Consider the following 18,613-nt stretch of genomic DNA (forward strand, 5'->3'; position numbering starts at 1 on the left):
AGCCTGTGGATTAGCCTTAATGTGATTTGAGCACTGACTGAAAGCTGCAAATGTTGGCACATTAGAGACAGATACTTCAAGTGGTTGGCTAGTCCGGAGAAAGGACATTGGTACAAGATGGAGGGGGGCAAGATGGAGGGGGGCACCATAATGGAATATGGAGGTGGTAGTGGAAAATGTATATACTGAACGGGCGAGAAAATAAAGTAAAAAATATGTACGAGAAGCGGGAGAGGAGGATCAGAAAAAATTAAATCTATATTAAAAGTTAGGACTTGGGAATGTCTTTAATGGCTACCACCGATGTACTCCCTCGATTGGTAATGGCAGCAGAGGATATAGTGGCAGAGAATAGTCGGTATATGAGGGTTGTCCGCATGATATTTCCGAAGATGAGATTCCCACTTCTTCAGGCCCTCTATTACAAAGTGTCGAAATTTTGAATAATCATAAATCTTCCAGAAAAAAAATGACATAATATTATTTATATATCCAAAATTTAAAATGATGTTAAGAATATTTTATCTATCAACTAAGTGCCCACTGTTTCGGCAATTTTGTACACAAAATGTACAGTTTGTTCATTATTTATTGGACGAAATTTTCGAACAAAACCTCACACATCGTTCTTAATTTTTTTGAGCTGCACCAGTTCGATAACACTTTTGTTATAACTCTGCTTTTCTTTTTCGAAAAATTATTACTTTTTGCTTCAAAAAGACTTCAAAATGTTAGATTTGAAGTTTAGCGAGGAGCATATTAGTTAAAACCTTGAACAATGGTTTTATATCCACATTTTCTGGCCAAAACTAATTTCACCTCTTTTCATAATAAAAATTTTTCACCAAAATATCTAAATCATAGAACTCAAGAGTGGCCTCAATATCAAATACCAGGACTCAAGATCTATACATCCACTCAACGGCATATTTAGTAAAATTTAGTACTTTTCGAACAGTACTTTTCATAGAACTCAAGAGTGGCCTCAATATCAAATTTTAGGACTCAAGATCTATCCATCCACTAAACGGCAAATTTCGTAAAATTTAGAACTTTTAGAAAATTCATAGTACGCATTTCCAAATCCACCTACTTTTCATAGAAATCAAAAGTGGCCTCAATATCAAATTTTAGGACTAAAAATCTATCCATTCACTAAACGGCAAATTTCGTAAAATTTAGAACTTTTAGAAAATTCATACTACGCATTTCCAAATCCACCTACTTATCTCTCCAAAACTATAAACCAACATTGTACTATCAAATTCAGAACTCAAGCTCTATCTTAACACCCCATTCGAAATACTATCATACTTTTCGTACAGTTATACTAAGCATGTCCAAAACCACCTTCTCTCCACCCCATACATCAACAGTGACCTCGATAACAAATTTAAAAATTTCATCTCTATCCCAATACCCAAAGGCACACTTTCTGGTCTTTTGTACGAATTTCCAAGACTACCTCTTTTTCTTTAGTACAATTATAGTACTCATATCCATACGAAGCACCTTCTCCGGACCACTGGCTACAATATTGAAATACATATTAAAATTCAGACTTTCAGCTCTAGTCCTTCGCCCAATTTAGTACTTTTCGTACAAATACAGGCTGAATCAGGCTGATCAAAAAACTACAACCAACTTCAGCCTGCTGTCATTTCTAAGCCACTCGTCCGAAAGCTGTTAAAATTATTCCAGTGACAGCTCATTATATTGTTCACAAGCGTACAAAAGCATTTTGGTGAGAATTTTCCAGAAGAAAAGTAATTCGTGATGGAATTCAAGCGTGATAGTGCGATTTCTTTATATTTGGTTAGAAAACCACAAGTGGCTATCGTTGGAGCACTCCAGCATTTAAATGTGAATAAATCCTTTGTGTCTCGTACCATCGCTCGTTACCGTGATACTGGTAGCGTAGCCCGACGTCAGGAAAGTGGAGGGAAGAAAACAGCAACATCAGCAGAAATGGTTCGAAAAGTAAAGAAGCGACTTGATCGAAATCCACGTCGCAGTGGCCGTGAGATAAACATATCGCAATATTCAATTCGGCAAATATGGAAAAATGAGCACGGGGTAAAGCCATTGAAATTCCAAAATGTGGAATAACTTACACCGCAACAGAAAGAAAATAGACTCAAAAGAGTTAAGGAGTTGCTTAACTTGGCCGAAAGTTGTGAACTGCCGAATTTGGGTTTCTCCGATGATTCGTTGTCCAGCAGTTTGTAAACAAACAAAACGATCGTGTTTACTTGCCAGTTGAAAATGTGCACCTTCGGTTGGATGGTATGGGCCGCCATAACAGCCGATGGCCGACGCTCTATTAATCGACCGAATATTATCGCGAAAATATTCTGGAGTGTGTACTGAAGCCTTGGGCACGTAAACATTTTGGCCGCAGATCTTGAACATTCCAACAGGACTCATCACCATCGCACTCAGCATGCACCACCCAAAAATGGTTACAAAATGAGGTTCCTCGCACAATGGCCACAAAAATCTCCGAATACCAATCCGTCGGACTATTGTGTCTGGAGTATTTTGGAAAGCAATGTTGGCACTGAAAAAAAACCAAAGTGTCGATCACCTCAAGCATGCGCTTTGCCGAGAATGGACCTAAATACCGCAGAGCAACATTCGGACAGCGTGTGACGGTTTCATTGGCCGTTTGAAGGCCATAATTCGTGCCAAAGGTGACCAATTCGAACAAATCTAAACTTATTTTAAATTTTGATGCTATTCCCAACATTTTTTCCTTTCATTCAATTAAATTAAAAAAAATAAAATAAAAATTGTGGCATTTAAATTTATTTCATTTTTTATCTTACCCTGTATTTATTCAATAAAATACTTAAATATTTTGGGTAATCTTTCATTTAAATTTAGTTCAATAACATGTCATATTTAAAGTATTCTACGTCAAGAGAGAGAGAGAGAGAGAAATAGAAAGAGAGAAAGAGTGATTCAATTCCACTCATTTATTTTATTATATCGTCTAAATGTCTTTTTGTCCTGACAGTTGATCCTTGTTGTTTTGGTATGACCATCACGTGTTTTTTTTTTTGCTGTGACACATTTATACATAAAATAGACATACAGCCATGACGATAAGTAAGTATGTCTAGCAAAATAAAATAGTACAACAAAATACCCTTGGGACTTGAACTTTATTCCGTACAATTATTTATTGTCTGTCGTTAGATTTCCAGTCTACAATCAAACAAACACCCACCTTTAAACACTACACGGTGGGTGGGTGGTTGTGTCAGCCACACAGCCAGAGGCAGTCATTTGAACATTCCATCACCATGTCTTGGGCAGGCTTTCAATTTCATTTTAGAAGTAAATATGTAATAAATCGATGTGTTGAAATGTGAACGTGAACACATGTGTGCGTGTGCATGGGTGTTCCAGTAAGTTATATTGTGTGGACACATGTCTCCACCCTATGGTCATGGCTTACCCGCATCATCTTCACACTATTTACCAGCATCATTGGAATTAATCTGATGTCGTTATGCAAAGCCACTGCCGCAGGTGTAATGAACATTTTCTACGAATTTATTATCATTAGTGCCACTATTAAGAATTCTCCAGATCATTTGTTGATGATGAGGCTGCAATCTACATATATATAAGAGTAGTGAAAAAACTGACTGGCTGATTCAGAATCAACGCCCAGACGAAACGGCTGAAGCTAGAAATTTGAAAATGTGCACAATGGTCAGTTTTGTGCGTAGGCACGTAAAAAGGCTGGAATTTTGAAAATTCGTAATAAAAGGGTACGTAAAGTACTAATTTGTACTAAAAATGTAATAATATATTTTGGACAAACGAAATGAGCTTAGAAAATCGAACCGAATTTCTAAAATGGTACCATTTGATATTAAGTGAACGGATAGAGTTTGGTATAAGAATAGAGGTTGGGTAGTATGTTTAATATATGGAGATGGCTTTGGAAATGTGTACTAAGTGTGCGAACTGTACTAAATGGTTCTTATTTTAGAACAGTTTGTTTTAAGGTAAACGGATGAAGCTGGAATTTTCAAATCTGATATTGCGGTCCCTGTGGGTGGTTGGTTTGTGATAAAGAGGTGGGTTGGGAAATGGGTACTACAAGTGCACGAAAACTACTAAATAGTACTATATTTGGTACAATTCCGTATTGGATGAACAGATAGTACTTGAAATCTGAAATGTGGTATTAGGGTCGCTGTTCATGTCTAGCCTGGTTTCGGAAAAGTGTACTGTAATTGTACGAAAAGTACTGAATGTTACTAAATTTGGTATTGGGCGAAGGGATAGAGATAAAATTCTGAAATTTTATATTTAGATTACTGATGGTATTTGTGTTTGAGTTTTTCGGTGGTTTGGAAATGTGTCGTGTATGTTTACTAAAAGTACTGGTTGGTACTAAATTTAGTATTGTGTTAGGGGATAGGACTAGTTTACTCAAATTTGATATTGAGGTCTCTGTTGGTATCTAAAAATGAGGTATTCGTACGAAAAGTACTAAATTGTACTAAATTTGGTATTGGGAATTTGATATTGAGGCCCCTGTTATTATTTGGTGTTAAGATATGGATGTGAATTTGGATATATAAGTGTAATTTAACTGTTCGAAAAGAACCAAATGCTACTATTGGGTGAAGGAATTAAGATGAAATCCCGAAATTAGACATGTATGTCACTGTTGGTGTCTCTAGTTGAATGGAGATGGTTTTAGAATTTTGTACTATGAACGTACGAAAACTGCAAAATGCCACAAAATGTGCCGTTGGGTGTTGAGATAGAGATGGAATCTAGGCAATTTGGTATCGAGGTCACTGTTGGTGTATGGTGTGGATAGAAGTAGGAGGTTTTGGATATGAGTAGTATCACTGTACGAAATGGTAATAAATTTAAGATCGGGTCTTAGGACATATCTAGAATTCTGAAATTTGATATGGAGGGCATATAGATTTAAGAGAAGCACTTTGAAAATGCGTACGATTGTTGCGTATGATTGTTCGAAAAGTTCTACTAAATGGAGAGAGCTTGAACCCTGAAGTTTGATTTGAGGTCACTGTTGGTTTATTATGAAAAGACGTTGAAGTAGTTTTGTCCGGAAAAATTGGATGTGGTTTATGACATACTTACCTCTTTTTTGCAACAAAAGCACCCGATCATTTATCTCAAAAAGTGGATTTTTTATAGAAAATAACATTTGTTATTTGAAAATCCTTTACCTCGTATTTACCTCGAACTTTAACATTTGCACATGCTAAAAAATACATACGCCCCCAAATGAGTCAATGAATAGTTAATTATGTTCATTGTCCATTATATTTATGGCTTGACGAATATAACAAATGGCCTGGTCTACAGCACTTATATCCCAGGTGGACCCCAGCTGAAACAAAGCGAACAACTAGTCGAGAACTAATGTCGAATGAATTGAAATAAATCACCTACCGAAACAAACAAAACAAATCAATCAGTTAACATTAAACAAATGAGGTGTTATTTTCTTTTAAATAGATACGAACAACAACAAGCAGAACCAACAAAATTTCCCAGCAATCAAGCTATTTAATGAAGTGTCAGAATTAGTATTCATTTAATTCGCTGTAGCGTATAACTTGTTGTTGTTTTGCTGATGGGTTAAAAAAATAGTTTCCATGCCAGTCATGGTTGATGGGGTTGGGAAAGAAAACGGCTTTAATGAATTTTAAAGTATTTATTTTTTTTATAAATAAATAATTAATTATTGCCAGCAAGTGCTAGCTTTAGATCAATTGTTTAACCATTAATTTATTCTGTACACAAATTATTTATATATTTTTACGGCAATTAAAAAGCATGCAAGCCAATGCAAATACTTTTTAAGAGGAGTTCATCTCAATTATGAGAATTTTAAATATTTATTACGTTCAAGTATTTTATAATAAATATGTAAATAATATATATTTTTACCACATATTTCTATTTCCATTTCCCTCTCCTGCCGTTTTAGTCTTTGTGTAAAAAACACACACAGTCTTCACATCAAATGATAAGTTGAAATCAATTTGCCATGATTAAAAGTGATTACCCAACCTTATTTGCTTTTCACATGATTTATAAATACAAGCACGCACGCTTTCTCTCTCTGACTCACACACCCTCATTTATGACCTCAACTCATTCACATGTCTACAAACCGGATATACCATGATAAGGATATACTTCCAGTTATTATTTACATATATACGCAATTTAATCGCATTTCCTTTTTTTCTTGACTTTTCGAAGAGACACGCTCTCACACACATACGCACATTATCAGCCATTCAATCGATTCATTCACACGATGTTCTCTTTTTATTGCATTTTTGCTTTACATTTTAATGATATTGAATGTAAACTTTTATTGATTTTTTTTATTTTTTCGTTGTTATTCTCTTATCTGGGTGTCTTCCTCAAGTAGGTTTCGTTGTTGGTCTGGGGTTTTATTGAATTACACATTACAGGAGCGTTAAATTTGGTGGGAAATAATTCTTCGGAAGGGTGGTATTGTTCTATGGAATAGTTCTTACCTAAGAGATCCCAGATAACGTACCGGGAGATCTTATAGACAGCCCAAAGGGGTCTCTAAAGTGCATTTTTATTGATGGCAAGAGTAAAGTCTTCATAAAGAACTAGTAGTAGGTCTTTTTTGACGAAAATTCACAAACGATCTTTTGGAAGTCTCCACAAAAGATCCGAAGAGAGCCCTTAATGGCAATTCCAAATTAGAGGATTTTTGAAGGGTGGTATTGTTCTATGGAATACTTCTTACCTCAGAGATCCCAGATAACGTACCGGGAGATTTTAAAGACAGTCTAAAGGGGTCTCTATAGTGCATTTTAATTGATGGCAAGAGTAAAGTCTTCATAAAGAACTAGTAGTGGGTCTTTTTTGACGAAAATCCACAAACGATCTTTTGGAAGTCTCCACAAAAGATCCGAAGAGAGAGAGAGGATTTTTACAAAAGATATTTTTGGTTGATATTTATTAACGACGAGATAGGATTCTTTATTGATGATCGAAAGGAAATATTTTTAGATGACCCTAAGGAAGTCTTTACAGGTGAACAGAAGGGAGTCTTAATAGATGAACAAAAGAAAGCCTAAATAGGTGACCTAAAGGCAGTCTTTACAGGCCTGAACCTGAAAGTAGTCATAATTCATAATGACCTAAAGGGAGTCCCAAAAGATGATTGATGATAAACATGGTAGATGACCAGAGGGGGTCGATATAGATGCCCTGAAGAGAATCTCTTTAGATAACCGAAGGAGAGTATTTAGAGAGTTTTCAAGTATGAACTGAAGATAGGGTTATAGCAGCACTCGCCAACACACCGCTCATGTGCAATTTATCATATCTAACTCATACTTTTGTATATAAAACTCACAATCGATTAGTAAACTATCCACCAGAACTGCTCGCTTGTTTAACAACACAAATTTGTATTGTAGGCAGCCAGTAGCTTTTCAGCTTTCAATGAAAGGAGAGGTCCGGTCGCTTTATTTCATGATTTTTAATTTAGCAAAGAATTGAAGCACTTTTAATGAAAGGAGAGGTCCGGTCGCTTGATTTCATGATTTTCAATTTAGCAAAGAATTAGCACATACAATGTTAGCCGGGAGAGGGATAGCTACTCTCTCGATGTTCAAACATGAAACACGCACAATCAAAGCTTTTGTATTGGTAGTGGTTGGCTAGCCCTGCTTTATAGACGACCTGAAGACCCTAAGGAAGGAAGGCGACCCAAATCCATATTTATACATGCCCTCAAAATATCTTTTATATTGTCTACAAATAATCTTTTCTAGACGTTAAGGAGTATTCATAGATGACCAGAAGAGATTTTATAGACGATCTAAAGGGGACCCTTGCGATGGCCTAAAGGAAGTCTTGATGTTTTATGAGACAACCAGAAGGAGGTCATTGTTCTTTGGCCTGAAGGGATTCATTATGGATGACTTGCAAGTTAACTTAACGGAGGAAAGAAAGAAAGAATTACTTATGGACGGTCTATCGGCAATCTTAAAAGCCTTTATAGACGACCTATAGACCTTATATACCACCTGACAGGAGTCTATATATTAATATCATGAAAAGTGTTTATAAAAGGACATTTCGATGAACAGAACGGAGGATTAAGGAAGGAAACTCTTAGAAATTAAAATAAGTCAAGGCTTTATATATTACACTAACAAGTGTCCGCTATTTCGTCAGCCCACCTTAAAATTTAAAATTAGTTTCACCAGTTCATTTTAGTACTAAAAATGCACAATTTGTTCGAATTTCCAAAGAAAACTTTATACATCGTACTAAATTTTCTGCTGCGCTAATTCGATAATACTTTATACATATTCATGTTTTTTCCTTTATCGAAAAGGATAATCAAAAAATTATTAATTTTTTCCGCAAAAAGTCCTCATAATTTTTCGTTTTGAAGTTTGCTGAAGATCATTAAACCTAGGAATCAAAAGTGACGATATCAAATTTCAGGATTCAAGCTCTATCCATACATCAATGGCAATTTTGTGCCACATAGTACTTTTCGAATTTCTAGCACAATATGTTCACCCAATACGAAACTGTAGGAAAAGTAGTACTATTTAGTACTTTTCGAACAAATATAGTATACATTTCTAAAATCACCTTTATAACCTATTTTAAAATGCCATCAGCGAGCCAATACCAAACTTGGTACCATTTAGCACTTTACGTGCAATTATAGTACACGTTTCCAAAACCACCTTCATATCTCATTTCCAGATACCATCTGAGAGCTCAATATAAAATTTGTGGATTCCAGCCCTATTCCGTCACTAACTATCAAATTTAGTACCATTCAGTATTTTTTTATATGTCCAGTCTACACATGAACAGTGGCTCTAATACCAAATTTCAGATTTTAAGCACTACCTGTTCACTTAAAACCAAATTGTACCAAATATAATACTATTTGGTATTATTTATTTGGCCCATTATCAAACCCATCTCTTTCAAAATTTCAAAATTCCAGCTTCATCCGTTCACACTTAACCGAACTTTTTAAAATTGTGTACCATTTAGAATAGGTCGCACACTTAGTGCACATTTTCAAAACCACCTTCATATGTCCAGGTGACCCAAATTTCCAGGTTTCAAATATCGTACTATTTTGTAATTTTCGTGTAGTACCTATTTTCAAAACCAAATTTGGTACCATTTAGTACAGATCGCACACTTAGTGCACATTTCCAAAACCACCTTCATATATATGAAACTTGCTGTTCAACCTTGATTCTCATTCAAAATTTCAAGTTTTTCCACATTTTTAGATAACTCAGTCTACCCAATACAAGTTATTCACTTTTTGATAAATTTTTGTACTCTTCGTACCGTTTTAGTACGAATTTCCAAAAACCCTGCATTATCACATGCTTACGCACCAAGACTGACCCTTGTGCAAAATTTCAAAATTCCAGCTTCATCCGTTCACACTTAACCCAACTTTTTCAAATTTTGTACCATTTAGTATAGGTCGCACACTTAGTGCACATTTCCAAAACCACCTTCATATGTCCAGGTGACCCAAATTTCCAGGTTTCAAGACCTATATGTTCACCCAATACCAAATTGTGCCAAGTATGGTACTATTTTGTAATTTTCGTGCACTTGTAGTACCTATTTCCAAAAACACTGGGACTCTAATAAAAACTTTCGAAATGCCAGTTTCATCTGTTCCAAATTTGGTACCATTTAGTACAGATCGCACACTTAGTGCATATTTCCAAAACCACATTCATATATGTGAAACTTGCTTTTCAACCTTGATTCTCATACAAAATTTCAAGTTTTTCCACATTTTTAGCTAACTCAGTCTACCCAATACAAGTTATTCACTTTTTGATAAATTTTTGTACTCTTCGTACGCTTTTAATACGAATTTCCAAAAACTCTGCATTATCACATGCTTACGCACCAAGACTGACCCTTGTGCAAAATTTCAAAATTCTGGCTTTAACAATTTCGTCTGGGCTTTGATTCTTGACCAGGCAGTCAGTCAGTTACTTCTCTATGAGGGGAACCATAATAGGCGAATGGAATTAAGTCCTTTATATATGATATGAAGAGAATTTCATAGACGAAACAAAGAGAGATACATTGAATGAACTGAGAGAGATATATTTCACAATAATTTGAATATTCTACAAGACGAACGTTTCATATCATAATGTTTAGATACGACTCAGATCTGATGGGGAAATGGAAACATTGGTCCATTTATTCACATAACTCTTCCGAAAAATGTATAATTAGGGATTTTGAGACAACTATTTTATTTTTAAAGTTAGTCCCGGTCAAATTTAATACAGATTTTACTTGTTATTTTGAATGAAAATCGCCAAGTATAATTACTACCATTGCATCGAGATTGATGAGCAGCGAAACTCCTAAAATGCCCATTTTACACTCAAAGCAAAATAACCTTTAATATCTTCTCTCTATTGCTGTTTCGTTTTAAAAATGATTGCCGTTGAAATCCCTCTATTGAAATCTCTTCAAAAAATTTATTTTTGTTAGAAATCCATTTAAATCCCAGTTATCACACCATCATCATCATTATTGCCATCACTTTTGCTCAAGCAGAACAAAAAATGACGCATTTGCTCCGTTTTTCTGCTGCAGCAGTTTAAAATATTGACAAAAATCATTTTCACAAAAAGAAGAAAAAGAAAAACTAAAGCAACTTTAGTCTCTGTCAATCGCATTCTTTTGCTTCCATTGTTAGCCTCATGGCAGGAATGTTTTGCTAACACCCCAAAATTTGAAGAATGTGAAACAAATATTCCAAGAACAAATTTTTGTATCAGAAACCCATAACCAAACCGAAGGAATAAAAAATGTCCACTTTTCTTCTTCCTTGTTCATTTCTTTAAATCCCTCCCACTTTCTTGTTGCATGTCATAAATATTACAAAAAAAAAAAAAAAAAAAAAAAAAAAAAAAACGAAGAGGAAGAGGAAGAAAAATCGTTTTGCCTTAATTCTTTGTATATCAGCAAATTTTTTTTCTCCTCCCTCTCTCTCTCTCTCTCTTTCTTCTTTGAGATTGTTATCATTTGTGGTTGAAGCAACACAAAACGCTCACTTCAAAACATTGATTAAGTGTTTATTCTAATAGGGGCGTCAAGTGACTGAAAGTATTTTTGTGTGGCAATATTTGAGTAGTATTATTATATGAGTGTTGGGGAAGGGAGGAGTGTTGGGCGATGTGACAGTGATCTGTGAGTAGTATTTTTGGATAACAGAAAAATATATTTATTAAGAAGTTGGAATATATAGCGTATGAACCTTTCGGGGAAAGGGCCATAAAAATTGGACCTATATAACCCAATATTGGAATAGAACTAATGTTAGTACAAATATTGCAATGTGCGTAGTTTGGAGAGAACTGGAAAATATTTTTGCACTTTACTTAACTTAGATGACTTAACGACTGTTTGTTTGGCCAACCTAACGGTGTCTCCGAAATGTATCTTTGTTGAAGACAAGAAGAAGGGGTGTATAGACAATTAAAAGTGAGTTTTTGTTGATAACGATCTACAGACGATTCGAAGAATGTCGACTTAAAGGGAGTCTCCATTAAATATTACAGAAGAGTCTTTATTGGTATATATATAGATGTGACGAAGGGAAATTTTACATAAGGCGTGAGTGGAATTTTGGTGAGAAATCATCGTCAAATACAGCTCAAATGAAAACCGTTTATTGGGGCTATACGAAAACGTGGACCTGCATAAGTCATTTGTTGTCATAGGTTGTAGCATCCATTAAGACCTTCAAATAGGAAATTTGAAACAATTCCGGTAATGTTGCTAAAAATCTCAAAATATCGTATATCGGAAGGTATCGTTTTATAAGCTGCAGAACCCAATATGAACTTCAAATACGAAATTTGAAACTATTCCGGTCTGTAATGTCTTTAGAATCATTAAAATACCGAATTTTGGGAGGCACCGTCACCACGAAGAAGTGAACCTGCATAAGAAATTTTTTATAATAGGCTGTAGTACCCATTAACATCTTCCAATACAAAATTGAAACGATTCCGGTCAATAAAATCGCTCAAATCATGAAAATACCGAATATTTAGAGGTACCGAAAACGTGATCCGGCATAAGTAATTTTTTCGTAGGATGTAGCAACCATTGAGATATTTAAACACGAAATGTAAGACAATTCAGGTAAATAATGTCGCTAAAATCGCAAAATACCGTACCGTTACATAGGCTGTAGTACTCATTATGAACTTCAAATACGAAATTTGAAATAATTCCGGCCTATAATGTCTCTAGAAGCATTAAAATACCGAATATTGGGAGGAAACGTTCTATGGAGGCTATATGAAAACGTAGACCGACATTACGCTCTTAACCTACCTGCTGACAAAAAACACAAGTCTGCAAAATTTTAGCCTTCTATCTCAATTCCTTCAAAAGATAGCTTGTTTACAACAGACCTGCCTGTTTGTCTGTTGTAAACAAGCTATCGGATATCACTAAATAAACTTAGAACTTTACGATGATCCAGAATAAATACATTTTGTGGAGTCTATCGTGACTATTTCGAGGAGTTACAAACGGATGGACCTCCATGGATGATGGAGGGGTACAAATGGAAAAATTAATTTCGATGTACTAAGTTTAGAAGAAATTGTGTAGTAGTTCCAGGAGGCCAAATAGGCTTGGACATCGGCACGAAATATCCTGAATCGGATTTCGTCTTATCCAAAGGTATATTACTTCTGTAGCTATTAGAGACCTATGAAATGTCTCGTGGCTACAGAAACCCATAAAAAAGACTTCTGTATAAGGACCTCTGACTATAGAAAACCTATAAAAGGACTTCCGACTATGGTATGGCTGTTACAGGTCTTCCAGCAGGAGAGGACCTTAAAACGACCACCAGACTATAAAATAACTGCAAAAATATGCCAAGCAACAGAGAACCTATAAAAAATCATCTGGCTATTAGCCAGACCTCTGACTATAGAAAACCTATAAAAGGACTTCCGACTATGGTATGGCTGTTACAGGTCTTCCAGCAGGAGAGAACCTTAAAACGACCACCAGGCTATAAAATAACTGCAAAAATATGCCAAGCAACAGAGAACCAATAAAAAATCATCTGGCTATTGAAGCCTATTGAAAATGTATACTGTATAAACAAGGCCTGTAAGAGGTGTTCTGTCTAGGGAAGGCCTGTAAAAACCTCCTGACCTGTAAATCATGACCTGTAGTCTCTAGATCATCAGTTTTAGAAAACAAGATTTTCGGCATAAAAAGATATATCTGGGGTATAGAGCTAAAGACAAATTGTAAAAGATCTTATGAAACATTTGAATTCTGTCGTGCAGTATAATTTATAATCCCTTAACATCCACTGGAGATTTTTTATGTATAGTAACCCATCAAATGAAAACGGCTGGGCTGATTGAATTACTTTTTCTTTTGGTTGTTTGTAATTGCAAGATTAAGTTTAGTGCAGAATATCAAGACGTTCTAGTATATAGGGACCATATAAAGTAGTGACTTTATATCGCCTTAGATCGTGAAACGCTTAAATACAGATTCGATTGGAAATTTGCCTTCAAAGCTTCAAAATACTTTAAAACTGCAAGCATCGTTAGATGTCGAATGTAACCTTTGGGTCCCCAAAGAATATTTTATGCTGTAACAAACTAATGGAGGACATGAAATTTTGCAATGCAAAAATCTGGGAAAAAAATTTTAATGCATATTTTTTTTCAATTTATCTACTTTAAAGTTATAAAATAGGCCCGTACTAAAACATTTAGGCTGTAGGTGTTTAATACTATTTAAAGATTACTACCGATTCACTTTATTGTGAGTCCATTAGAGAAGTGGTTTCAATCGACTACAGCAACAGCCAATAAAAGAAGGAAAGCCTTAAAAATCATAAACCAGCAAAACCGATTTTTGTTGAAAGTCTAAAAGTTATGCTTTTTAATAGAGAAAAGATTACAACTTATTTGAGGGAAATTTGTAGTTTATAAAAATTTTGCAAAAACTATGGGTCAGCAATGTGGACGGGATTATGCTATGAAAATATTTTATTTATTGGTTTGAAATACGAGTAATTTTGATTAACTATATTGTTTTGTAACTCCGTTAAGCACTGTTTTCAACATGTGGCTTGGGTCGTTCAATCTATAAAAGTGTTTAAGCAGTCTTCATTCTTACAGATAAAAAAAAAATGCCTTCCCTCAATCTATGGGAGGACTTTATATCTTCTTCCGCCATTGTACGACTTTTAAGCCACTGTCCATTATTTTTATTCCCAAGAAATTCCCTTCAATTCCCCTTTCCCAATAAAAAATGAAAATTATACAACAACACTTAAAAGATAGGCAGACAGTCTGTCTGCCTGCCTATTTATCCACACACACACACACACACACATACACACACAGAAATTATTATCCTTTGTTCTTTTTCATAAATGCAACAACCGTCTCTTGTTTTGTTGTTGTGTGTTCAAGGACTTGAATGGGCCTCTTAAATATTGTTTGCCTCTTTTTGTATTTTTTTTTGTGATATTTACTCTATCCTTTTCACTACTTTGCCACCCAGGCGTTTCGCACTTGCTTTTCATCTTATGTTGTTGATTTTTCTCTTGCTGATGCTGGTGTTGGTGTTGTTGTTTTTGTTTTTCAATAATTAAGTTGTCAATATTAAATACGTAAATATTCTTAAAACATAATTACGGGTTTTCACCGAGTAAATAATCTTTTATTCTTGGTTATTTTTGGCTGAAAAGAACAAGAAGGTAACAAAAGTTGTAAACTTTTTTTCAATCCTTTAAATGTAGTTCCAGGAATTTTAAATTATCCATTTTCTTTTCAGGTTTATTATTGCAATTTCATCGTCAATTTGACTTCATCAATGCCAGTAACAAGAATATTTTTAATAAGGAGAAATTTTGTGCACCAGCCAATGTTCCCTTCGCTACCCTTCCATCCATCCCGTTTGGATTATGAATGTCGTTGTGTCAGCGCAACGGTTTATTAATAAGAGAGATTAAATAATAGCCTCATATTGATTTACATTCTTGCCGATTTGTATGCCATGGTATGGCATAGCTTGGCTTGGCTGGGCTGAATGGCCACCGCTCACTCGCTCGCTCGCCGGACATTGGCCATAATTTATTTGAACGAAAGGCGTGTTAACTCAATTACTTTGTGCAGCATTGATTGTCGTCGAATGAATTGTTATGTGACTAGGTCTATGTGTGTATGTGTATATTTGTATGCATGTGGTTTTATGTGTGTTTGTGCTTTGATGGCGTTTAATACTGGCTATTTTTAAGAATGCAATTTATTTTCCTCATTTGTAACTTTGGACAAAAAACACAATAACAGCAGCAACAGCAACGTAAATAGCCTTCCATATGGAAATGGCAAAGCCACTATAATTAGAATTAATTGCAATCCCTCTCGTCGTAAATATGCTATAATTTAGTGGGGGAAATTAAAATATATGTTCATTTAAAGAGTAATAATATTGAATCAATATTGAGATTGTGGAGTCATTCGAATTGAAATTATAAATCAAGACATTTTTAATTATGTTTTTGCTATGTATTTGTATAATTATATGAATAAAACGAAATTTAGTCTTTTCGGGTTTTCGAATCGTTTTATAGGAATCATATTTATGATATTTATTCGAAAGTTTTTAACTTTTGTTACAATAATAATTTGACCAACATTGTACTCTTTCAGTGCTGACCTATGCCTTAACTAAATATTACGATGTGTCAAAATTTAACTTCATCGGCTATACCCTTCACAGAAAATTAGAGTTTTATATTTTGAATTTTTGAACTTTTGTGGGGCTGTTAATAGCGAGAAAGAACTCAAGTATTGCAGTTTACATTTGTTTTAAAATAGCCATAAATATTGAAATGTACTGAGTACTTTTACAAAAGATATTATATGCCGCAAGGAAAGTTTATGCTATATAAGAACCTAAAAAAGCCAAGTTACAGCAGGAAAAAAGTAAAACCAATAAATTAAAAAAATATCAATTCCAAATGTTATTTTGAATGTGACAAATACCGACATTTAACTAGCAGAAAATACGTCTTTACTAAACAGCGCATTGGTATTGTTTAAAACCCTGAATATAATAGGGACCGATAATAGAGTAGGTGCTGGGTATTACGCTGAACGTTGTTTCCTTATTGGAAACCCATTAGTGTATATTAAACAAGTAAAAAAGCAGTAAGTTCGGCCGGGCCGAACTTTGAATACCCTCCACCATTTGGAACGAATTAGAAAATTTTCAAAAAAATAAAATCCACTAAAAATTCTTCTAAAATCTTTAAAATATCTAATATAGGAAGGTGCCGATATATGGGGGGATATACGATATTGTGGACCTATAAAGACAAATCTATGTCTGCGTGTAATATACTCACAAGGAACTCCTTGTGTGGATTTTCAGATAATTCCATTGGAAAAAGTGGCTAAAATTATCAAAATACCGAATATAGGGGAGTACCGTTATATGGTGGACCTATCTAGACAATTCCGTTTCAGGGGTAAAGTGCTCACAATGAACTCCGTGTGTGGATTTTCAGACAATACGATTGGTAAATGTGGCTAAAATCATCAAAATACCGAATATCGCGGGGTAACGTTATATGGGTGCTATAAGTTATCGTTAACCTATATAGAGAATTCTCTGTCGGGGGATAAAGTGCTCACAAAGAACCCCTTATGTACAAAGGACCTCTTGTGACCATTCCGTTGAAAAATACGGCTAAAAACATCAAAATACCGAATATCGGGGGTACCGTTATTTGAGGGCTATACGATATCGTGGACCTGTATAGACATTTCTCTCTCAGGGGGTAAAGTACTCACAAGGGACTCCTTTTGTGGAATGTCAGACAATTCCATTGAAAAATGTGGATAAAATTATCAAAATACCAAATATCGGGGGAACCGTTATATAGGCGCTGTACGATATGGTGGACCTATATAGATAATTCTCTGCCGAGGTATAAAGTACCCACAAGGAACTCCTTGTGTGGATTTTCAGACAATTCCGATGAAAAATGTGGGTAAAATCGTCAAAATACCGAATATCGGGGGGTACCGTTATATGGGGGATATACGATATCGTAGACCGATATAGCCCATCTTCGAACTTGACCTGCCTGCAGAAAAAAGAGAGATCTGTGCAAAATTTTAGATCGTCTTAGAATTTTACGCTGATCAAGAATATATATACTTTGTTGGGTCTAAAATGATTATTTCGATGAGTTACAAATGGAATGACGAACTTAATATACCCTCCATACTGTTTTTGGTGGAGGGTATAAAAATCATCTCAAGGAAAAATCGAACCAAAATTTGGTTGAGTTGGAATGATCGAATGTCCTACATAAATAAATAAGCGATATATCCATTACAACCATGTAAAACACGCCTTTGTTTAAAAGATCATGGATGAGGGAAACTGAAAGCTCTCTGTGGATTTATAAGGTATCAAAACCATACATAAAATCTAGTATAAAATAAAGTATCAAAACCATACACAAAATCTTATAGAGATAAGATAAGATAATTTTCTAGATAAAAAACCAAAAGGATTAAGTAGTAATCATTGATTTTTCTTTTAATATTTTTTAGAAAACAGTTTTTCGCTGTATTGTTAGTCTTGGTGGGTGGTTCGTCCCTATACAATTGAAAAATATCTACTAATTTATAACTTACTATTATTCAATGTGTAGAAATCAGCAGGATTGCTAGTCATAACTTACCTGGAAAGATAAAATAAATGAAAAACATTAATGCCATACAAATTATAAGGTTTACTTTAAGAATATTTAATTAAAGAAAAATAGAGGCAATATATCGATATTATGAAAAAAATATGAAAAATTATATCGCTTGGGAACTAGAATATATTATGTACCAGCATGGCAACTCATTAAAACCCTCCGGCCCCATGACTAATTCAAAATAGCTTCCCATATGGCAATGTCTGTTAGACTATATGTAAATCTATTTAAAATTGGAATTATTCAAATGGAAAATGTTTTTCCAATTAAATTAAAATTTTTTCCACGATATTTTACATTTTTTAATTTAAACAATTATAAAATTATATTTACTAACAATAGTAATTTACACGTACGTTATGGCGTATGTGTAATAATATTTTGAGTCATAAACCATACGCCATCGCAGACTTTCGTAAGCAGAACGCCAACAGATAACACTCATACGTCACAGCGACCAATAAATTCGTGTAGAGAATAAACACATTTTTATTAACAATGAAAATCTGCAATCGATTTCAATGGAATTAATAGAATTCATATTCAAATAAACAAAAGAAATATCGATGATGGGGAATGGAAATAGAATCGAATTAATTTTTGCAGCCCTGGTTATTCATTCACATGGCATATTTTTTTTTTTGCTAAAAAATAATTAAATATTTTTTTAAACATTAAACATTTCCTCAATTTCTACGTTAATATGTTTCACATATTTCATTAAGCAAAATAGAAAATAAA

The 18,613-nt window shown here is 34.4% G+C and overlaps 1 protein-coding gene across 14 annotated transcripts in view; it reads right to left on the reverse strand.

Annotated features, from left to right (window-relative positions):
* Positions 1–18,613, reverse strand: part of LOC101898795 (sodium/calcium exchanger 3-like) — a 391,897-nt gene that overhangs the window by 94,820 nt on the left and 278,464 nt on the right. The window lies entirely within an intron of this gene.

This window comes from Musca domestica, unplaced genomic scaffold (assembly GCF_030504385.1).
Source record: "Musca domestica strain aabys unplaced genomic scaffold, Musca_domestica.polishedcontigs.V.1.1 42, whole genome shotgun sequence".
Taxonomy (NCBI): domain Eukaryota; kingdom Metazoa; phylum Arthropoda; class Insecta; order Diptera; family Muscidae; genus Musca; species Musca domestica.